Raw genomic sequence first — 9,614 nt, 5'->3', positions numbered from 1 at the left:
TCACTGTCATCAGGTATTCCAGGAGGTCCTGTCCTCGTTTGTTGATGTCCGTACTCCCCCACACAGTGTGGTGCGAGTTAGCATCTGCTCCGAGTATCAGTTCCCTACCCTTCTCCCTGCAGTCCTGGACGAGTCTCGTTATTTCCCTTGAGGGTGGTGGTTCCACAGAGTCATAGGGCATGTATGCTGATGCCACAACTACTTCCCTGCTTCTTTGGTCCAGCGTGACCTGTAGCTTCACAGCCACTAAGTCCCTACTGCAGTGTTCGGGTAGCAGTGTGCCAGGTATCCCTCTGATGAGAATACAGGCCCTGGGTCTGTCCCCCGACTCGTTATAATAGATTAGACCTTGGTTCATGTTTAGTCCTCTGACCTTCCCCCTATAAGTCCAGGGTTCTTGGATCAGCGCGACGTCCACACTGTCCCGAGTGACTCTACTGCTAAGCACTGCAGTCGCTGCCGGACTGCGGTGCAAGTTTATTTGAATGAACTGTAAGTTTTTAGCCATTACTGCCTAATCCTTAAGTCATTCCTCCTATTTACGCTCCTCGGTGTTAGGAGAGCGCACCGTGAAAGTGGCCTTCCTTATCCCGACATGCGCCGTCATCCCCATCTCCCTCAGCACCTTCACACTTTCCTCGTCCACACTCATGATCAGGCGATACACGTTCTTATCCCTGATCGAGTCGTGGACGATCCATTTTTTTGTGTGTAGCCGGGGAGTCTGGTTCTCCAGCAGTTGTAGCAACCTCTCGGTGCTTACTGCTCCATTTTCGGGGATTACTGCCATAACTGTAGTGTTTGGTGTTTGCGCTCGTTTAGCTTCGGGTTCTACCGAAGACAACCGAACGCTACTACAGGCCTTGTATGACATCGTCGGCTGGCGCGAAGGCATTCTCTCGCTAGACGGCCTTTAGGCCACTTGTTACTATTATTGTCAGTATATTATATTCCATTAAAACAACCTCCGTATATCAGAATCTACGACTTTTAATAGAGATAATACCAGATCCCTATCCTCGATAGAATACTGGAGATTGAGGGCCCAGTATTCTATAACCTGTTAACATCAATACGTTACAGTGGCGCAGCTTAAAAAGGAGTATACGGAAACAGTTTTTCGGATTGCCGGCAAGTCGGATTATTTCACACCAGTGACTTGCGAAAAAAAATCTCCGGGATTTTATTGTCGAGGTGACAATAAATGGAGATAAACTGGGCATAATAAGGACAATTGGAAGTAAATAACGTGGCTCTGGGTAACAAAGACCAGACGAAGAATCCAGCGAAGAATCAATAATTTCGTGGTTCTGGGTAACAAAGACCAGACGAAGAATCCAGCGAAGAATAAATAACCACGTGGTCCTGGGTAACAAAGACCAGATCGGTGGTCCTGGGTAACAAAGACCAGATCGGTGGCCCTGGGTAACAAAGACCAGACAAGTTTCACAGAAAAAGAAGACTTGGAATTCCGGGAAGCGGCTGGGCGCTGGACTGCATCGGCGCCGGTTCCTGGAGTCAGGTTGTCTTGTTTCTTGTTTGTTTTCTGGAAGGTGTTATTGTTGCCGGGTGGGTTTTTTTTGTGTTGTTGTCGTTGCAATCATGGAATCGGGCGGAATTTCCAGGTTCTCCCACGTTAATGGAGATTGGAGTCTATTCCGCTTGAGGTTAGAACAGTTCCTTCTAATTCGTGATGACATTAAAACGACTAAGTTAGATGCTTCACAGAAACGCGCTTATTTGCTGAATCTTCTGGAAGCGGAGACATTAACTCTTTTGATCAACTTATGTTTCCCTGCTAAAGTTACAGATGTGGCATTCGATCAATTAATAGAATTAATTGAGAAACATTGTTCCAGACCGCGATCGGTATTCAAGGAACGAGAAAAATTTTATCAAGCCAAGCAATCGCATGGGGAATCGGTTAGAGATTTCGCGGTCCGTCTAAGGGGTTTATCTTCTTTTTGCGAATTTGGAACGCGCTTGCCAGAAAGCTTAGCGGATGCCTTTGCAATCGGTATTTTACCAGGCCGGGCTAAGGAGAAAATTTTTCTAGAGGGAACTAAATTAACATTTAACAAGATGGAAGAATTAGCAATAACGGTTTCAGTTTTAGACAATCTGGTTCCAGAAATTAAATCTGAATTTTCCGCAGGGAATTCGGATGTGAATGCCATTTCGAATCGTTCAAATTCGCCCGGGAGACATTCGTCGCGTTTGGGAGAAACTCAAGGTTTTTCAAGGTTATCTCGTTCAAAGAGCCCCGAACCGAGGAAAAAAAAATGTACGATTTGCGGTGAATATCATGTAGAAAAATATTGTAAATTCAAGAACGCAAAATGTTTTAATTGTCACAAGGTAGGGCATTTGAAGAAATTTTGTAGGAATAACAAGGTTAATCCGATTTTTGAACAATCCCAGAATAATAGTATTTCATACATTAATCCGTTTAGGGCTAATGTGGTAATTAACGAAGTGAAATGTGCTGCTATGATTGATTCAGGGGCAAGCATGTCGGTCATGCCGGATTTTATTTTCAATCGTTATTTTAGAAATGTAACATTGTCACCAGATAAGCGTACTTTATCAGGATACGATGGCAAACCACTTAATATTGTAGGTAGTGCCTGTTTTACCGTAGAATACAATAATCTTAAAAATAATTTATTATTTACTGTTGTGGTTAATGGCACGGAATTGATAGTGGGTAGGGATTTTATGGAGATTTTTAATCTGAAGATAGTTCCTGTGATGAATAATTCGGTTTCATCAATCAAGGACAAAATCTGTTTTATTGAAAATTGTGAACATGTAAATTTTCAAGCAGTTGTGGTAGCCACCGCAGCGGATAGCGAATTACAGCTAGTGTTTAGGTATTTGCGGCAGGGCTGGCCCAAACGAGTAAATCGTGACAGCAGTATATGGAAATATTGGCTAAAAAGGAACGAACTGTCTATCGTAGAAGATTGTTTGTTTTGGCAACACAGAATAGTTATACCTTTTTCTCTCCAAAAACAAGTGTTAGATTTATTACACAGGTCACATCTTGGTATTGTTAAAATGAAGGGAATAGCTAGAGCATATTTTTGGTGGACAGCTCTGAACAAAGACTTGGAGGAAGTCGTTCAATCATGTTCAGATTGTGCGTTGTCAAAACAGTCACCACCGAAAAGTCAATTGACGGTTTGGCCAAATCCAGGTAAAGCTTGGAGTAGGGTACACGTAGATTACTGTGGGCCTTTAGCGGGGAAGATGTTCCTTGTGGTGTGTGACTCATTCTCCAAATGGTTGGACTGTATTGAAGTACAGAAGGCAGATTCAACTCATACGATTTTAGAATTGAGGAAAATTTTTTCTAATTTTGGCAACCCTGACTTAATTGTGTCTGACAATGGCTCAGTTTTTACAAGTGAGGAATTTAGAGGGTTCTTAAAGGAGAACAATATTAAACTTATGACTTCTCCTGTGAAACACCCCCAGTCAAACGGATTGGCGGAAAACGCTGTTAAAACTTCGAAAACGTTCCTCAAGAAACTGTTAGTAAACGGTAAATTCCCACTAAATTTTAATGTCAAGTTATTAAATTTTTTAATGGACTATAGAAATTCTTTGCATTGCTCGACAGGTATTGAACCAGCGGTACTGTTATTAGGAAGGAGGCTGCGTTCTACTTTCGACAATTTAATTCCAGTGAAAAATGGTGATGAGTTTTCGGAAAAAGTCAAGCAAGCAAACGTTAACATTTCTAAAGCTCAATCTGATCAGGTTAAGTTTTACAAAGGGGTTAAAACCAGGGTTTTTAAAGTTGGACAAAAGTGTTTAACAAAAGATTATCGTCAGGATAATAAAGTAGTTTGGGCTAAGGGAGTAGTCTCTAGGAAGCTAGGTAAAAAAGTTTATATTATTAAGATAGGGAACACAGATGTGACATGGAAGAGACATGTTGATCAAATGAGGGAAGTGTCAGAGAGCCGGAAGGAAGATGGCAATAGTGCACAGCATCCCGCGTCTGAAATTTCGAGGAATGAGCCTCATGAGTTAGAGACTTCAACCTTATTGCGTGGATTCACTGGTTTTCCTCCTGATTTCAGGTTGGCGGCAGAGGAGGTGGTGTCGGAGCAGACACAGGCCCGGCAACAGAGACCATGGTCGGGGAGATTGCGGCCAAGACGCGAGACACCCACATCTTCCAGAGGAAACGGGGCAACTTGACCCAGGCACCGCGGTTATTAGTCTTAGGATTATTTGTTAGCAAATGTAATAACTTCAATTGATGATTTAATCGTGTTTGGTGCTTAATATTTTAAATTTCTAAGTTGTCTATCTTTAAGAATCATTGTTAAAACCAAATGTAATATAAAATGAATATCTATGTTGTGATTTAGATATATGTGAAATATTTATGTTGGTTTGTAAGTAGCTTCAGAATTGAAGGAGGGAAGGTGTAGTGTTTGGTGTTTGCGCTCGTTTAGCTTCGGGTTCTACCGAAGACAACCGAACGCTACTACAGGCCTTGTATGACATCGTCGGCTGGCGCGAAGGCATTCTCTCGCTAGACGGCCTTTAGGCCACTTGTTACTATTATTGTCAGTATATTATATTCCATTAAAACAACCTCCGTATATCAGAATCTACGACTTTTAATAGAGATAATACCAGATCCCTATCCTCGATAGAATACTGGAGATTGAGGGCCCAGTATTCTATAACCTGTTAACATCAATACGTACTTTGGCAGTTCCTGCAACCCCACCACCTCCAGGTCGCAGCCCTGCCATTTCCGTATGGTCGGCACCATCTCCCTCAGCCATGTCTCTGACTCCTTGTCGGAGCAGGTCATTTTCAGGACGCCCCTCTGAGTGAAGCATTCGTCGAATCTGGGTTTGAACTGCCCCTTTGGGATGCTCAAAATCAGATCCGCGGCCGCCTCACTCACGAGGGCCTCCTGCTCTTTTGTAAATTCTTCCTCTCTGTTTCCATGTACAACAGCCACTCGAATTTTATTTCCAGCGGCTTCCGCATAGGTAGCAGAGGTGAGAATTCCTCGGGGCTTTTTCCTGGCATTTCCCGGTGAAAGCCCCAAGGGTTTAGGTTCTGATGAGGTTCTTCTCCTCTTCCCAGCCTTCTTTTCCCGGACGTTCCAGGTTGCTCCCGGTTACCTTGTGCGGTCCCCGTTAGCTTCCGGTCTGTCCCTGGTTTGCCTTGCCTGGTTCCAGCCTTCGAGGTCCCTGGTTGTCCCCAGCGGACTTTTACAGTCCCTGGTTGTTCCTGGTTTCCTTCCTGCCGCCCCTGCTTCTCTCTTTTGAGTTTTCTCCTCGCAGCCCCACTGAGTTTCTTACTGATGTGAATTTTTTCCACATCGTCTGACAGGGACTTTACCTTGTCTTCCTCAGCGGTGGTTGTTGGAGTAAGTCTCTTCTTTAAGTCCCCCCCTCTCCGCTGGTTCCCCGAGGGCCCCAGTTGGAGTCGGGGGTTCTTAAAGAAGTTATTTTCCAGGTCCCCTGATGGTCCCTGCATTTCCACATCTGGATCCCCTGGGGGATCCCGCCGTGTTGCGTCCGTCGGAGGTCCTTCTTTATGGTTCCCAGAGGGCCCCTCAAGGGAAGAGTCCACCAGGGTGGTCCCATCTCTCCTCTCCACTTCCTCTTGGTTCCTCAAAGGCCCCAAGAGGGATGAGTCCACCGAGGCGGCCTCAACTCCTTCTTCCACTCCCCCTAGGTTCCTTAAAGGTCCCTCGTCAGTGTTGTTTTGGTTTTTGTTTTTACAGTCCATATTTGGTCCCACGAGTATGTAGGGAAATAAAAGGTCCACCCCAGCAGAGCCCCGAATGCTGGGGTAAGGTCTGTATACTCCGAGATGCGACCTTGTGTCTCGGAGGAACCGTTCGTGACACTGTTCCCCAGTGTCATTCAGCCCTGAGCACGGTATCTCACACCTTAGCTTGGGATGGCTATTGCAGGTCGTGTTTCCACTCCCTGAGCGATGGGTTCGCCACACTCCCTACGCTTTGCAAAAATATTAGATGAGGATGTTTTATCGAGAGACAGAAAATAGGAATAATATTGCAAAGTGGATATTCGTTGCAGACTATTTTAAACTTCACTGCAGCAGCTGATACACTCAATATCAATCTAATTTGAAGGATTTTGTTATATTTTTCAGAAAACCAATAATATGTATAAAAAAAATCATTTTTCTGAATATAACTAGCTATTAAAACATTGAAGCAAACATTGACTTTTCTCTACTATTTATAAATATAATATGCATGTATCATATCGTCGCATTAATTCGTAGAATGCGTAACTCCCAAATGTAAAATTTTACAGGAGGCACAAAAAACCTCGTAGTGAAAAAAAATGAAAAACGGCTTATTCTTTTTATTTATGTTTCGAACATATAATATATTTGGAAATTTATTTTCAATCATTAAACTTCTGTAAGTTAAGGCTTTCTATTTCAAATCGGAGTTAGGAAATTTACGTTAAAACCGAGAATGGAGATACGCATTTTACAAAAGATACATACTTTTCTGCGAACAGTTTTATGAACAACCTAGCGGAAAATTTGGGAGATAGGAATTTTACATTTACAAAATAAAACACAACAATGTATGTGTATGTCGAGGCAGTCTATTTAAATGCATTTTAATGATTTTAATGATGCGGAAGGTTATCGTTAAAGGAGTGGTAATCCTTTTCTAATGTCTGTTTTAAGTCTTGTAAATGCTGGTACTTTTCCTTCCTTAAGGGATTAAATCTGACTCTCAAGTGAAATCTTCAAACTCTGGAGATCATTACAGATTCGGCGACGGTTTTGTGCTGGGTGAGATCTACACTGACCGGGAGTAGTCGTGTCAGAGATGATCGTTAAGTGACGCTTGGAGTTGATGAAGGAGATTGTAGAAGAATTTGATCTGACATTGTCGATCACCCTTGTTGTCCTGTAGAAATAAAACTGATGTACTTACTAGGGTTTGCAAGACCCGGGCAAAGAGTAGCCATGACAGGAAACGTTGTGAAAGAGACTCCTCAGAGTGTGAAGATAGGTGGGAGAGACTTGAAAGTGGAACTGGTGAGCAAACATGTGCTTTAAGCGTAGAAACTCTTCATGCTCAGCATCACTTTGGAGTAAAGTGAACGCTTAATCTTGCCTGGCTGGTCGATCCCGAGGCGAGAAGAAAGGACGTCGATAGATGCGTGCGTTCCTGCGTACAATGCAGGACAATTGACCCTCCACCATCATCCCATGAAGCGGGTAATCTTAATGTTGTGACAACCTGGAGTCGCTTGGCAGTTGATGTTACTCATTTCGGTAGGAAATGTTTACTCACATTTATCGATTGCGGTCCAAGTAGATTTGCCGTGTGGCGGGAAATCGAGTCAGATAATGCAGCTTCGATTATCAGACATTTGGAAGAAGTGTTTCGGGAAAGAGGCCCGCCCAAAGTAGTTCTCATGGACAATGGTACTGCATTTTGTTCCTACAGTGTTACAGATAAGTGTAAGAGATGGAATGTTCGTCAAAGATTTTGCGCGGCATACCGACCAGCTGGAAAAGGTATAGTTGAACGACATCATCAAACAATAAAGAGAACTGCAGCCAGAAGTGGAAGCGATCCCCTGCAGGCAGTGTTTCGGTACAATCTTTGGCTGCAAAAAGTCAGGATGATCGAGGTATTGCGCTGTCTAGTATAGTTCACACTTCACACTCGTGGAGACACCCTTCTGCGCAAGTGAATACAGAAGAGGAAGTATTGACTGAGCTCTAAGTGGGCGATCTTCTTGCGGTTAAACCAGTAGATGGGAGATGCACATCGTGCATGGAAGGGTGACAGGACTTACTTCAGTCAACAACATCGAAGTAGATGGCATACCAAGACATGTGCTTGACCCGCGGAAGATGCCTGACAGAGAACGGACTGTGTCTGAGGAAAGACGAGATGGAATTGCCGCACGTTCCACCGTAAATATTTTGGGTTTGTTTGAAGAGGACAGTGAAGAACCGGATCCGGATATGCATCAGGAGGAGATCCACTTGCAAAGAGATGGTGACCTTGAAGAAGAGATAATCACAGAACAAGGACCTATTAGGTATTTACGAAACCGCAGAGGCACATAAAACAAGAGAGCTACGGCAGAGCGTCACACGGTGCAGAAGACGTCAGTTTAGACTACAGATACAAAACACTATTCGTGACTTCACAATTAAAATTAAGGTTATAAAATGTTCAAAATTGATTAGTCAACATCTCAGTTAATTTCACGGTAAAACTATTACACCGTAAATAAATTTCCTCAGTCAAAAACACAACAAGGGTGCACGGCTCACCGGCCAATACTGAATTAAGGAGTTACGAAGTATTCGCGAGTAAAAATGGCACCATAATTTTACGCAGTTTCCTAATTTGTGTTTATCTAAAAGGTTAATTTTTTTTTAAATTTTCGAGTTTTACTAGTCGATGCGGGTCTAATTTTAACACCAGATGGCATTAAAAACGTATTTTCGAAAAATTTGGAGTTACGCAGTCTACGAATTAATGCGACGATATATGTAAACCTTCCGAAAGAAATTCTCCAAATGATGGTGAAAACCCTATCAAAATCAGTTGCGTAGTTTAGAAGAACTAAGCGCACAAACGGACAGACGCGGATATCGACTTTATTTTATACTATGTAGAGATAAACAGGTTATCCGGTTTATAAGATGGCATCGGCAATCAAGAAGTTAACAAATATGGTAAACTTTTAGAACGGCTGGCCCACGCTTAGTAAGATTATTTTTTTTGAAAAAACACATGTTTCAACAATTACTATTGGAGAAAATTATACTGCATTTAAAATTACAATTACGTAAAATGAAAATTTGATTGATGAAAATGAGGAGCAGCGTCTTTTTCTTCATCTAAAACTATTGCTAACATTTCCAGAGCTGTTTTTTTTTTTTTTTTTTTTTAATTGCCGGCAACCCGGGCGTTTATTGCAATAACATGATCAAAATTACAAACATGAAAATAACCCACCTAACTAGAAGATTTCTGTTCTGAGGCGGGTACATATATATATGCTTACACATACACATACATTTATATAAATATATATATATCAATATATACATGGAGCATTCCATATATAGATAATATAAAAACAGGAATTTCGTAGGCACTTTAAATTTACATAAATGGTAGCATCTAAATCTCATAATAATAAGATATCAAAAAATAGTTTAAACAACAGGTATTGTATTATTATTATTTTAGGTATTGATAAACTAGGCATGCGTAAAACATAAGCAGTTTTAATAAGAAAGAGTAAATCACTATAAATTTAAAGGTAAATTTTGGATAGGGCCTGACACGCTTATTACGAATAATTTTTAGAAAAAAACTTTATATTCGCCTTAATTACTATAAAAGAAAACTTTTTGCATTTCGGGCGGCGGAAAATTATGCATTTTGATTTTCAATTGCATAAAACCAAAATTCACTTCGCGAATCGATGTGGCGACAACGCGACGCCATTAGGAACGCACTGTTATGTTGGTATCACTAATGCATTAACAAGAGCTAAATACGACCGTTGCTATCTTCGTGGGATGCCGAGGTTTGTGTAATA

This window comes from Hesperophylax consimilis, chromosome 1 (assembly GCF_061612785.1).
Source record: "Hesperophylax consimilis isolate HC1 chromosome 1, BYU_Hcon_1.0, whole genome shotgun sequence".
NCBI lineage: Eukaryota > Metazoa > Arthropoda > Insecta > Trichoptera > Limnephilidae > Hesperophylax > Hesperophylax consimilis.
Note: the sequence above shows the minus strand (reverse complement) of the source record.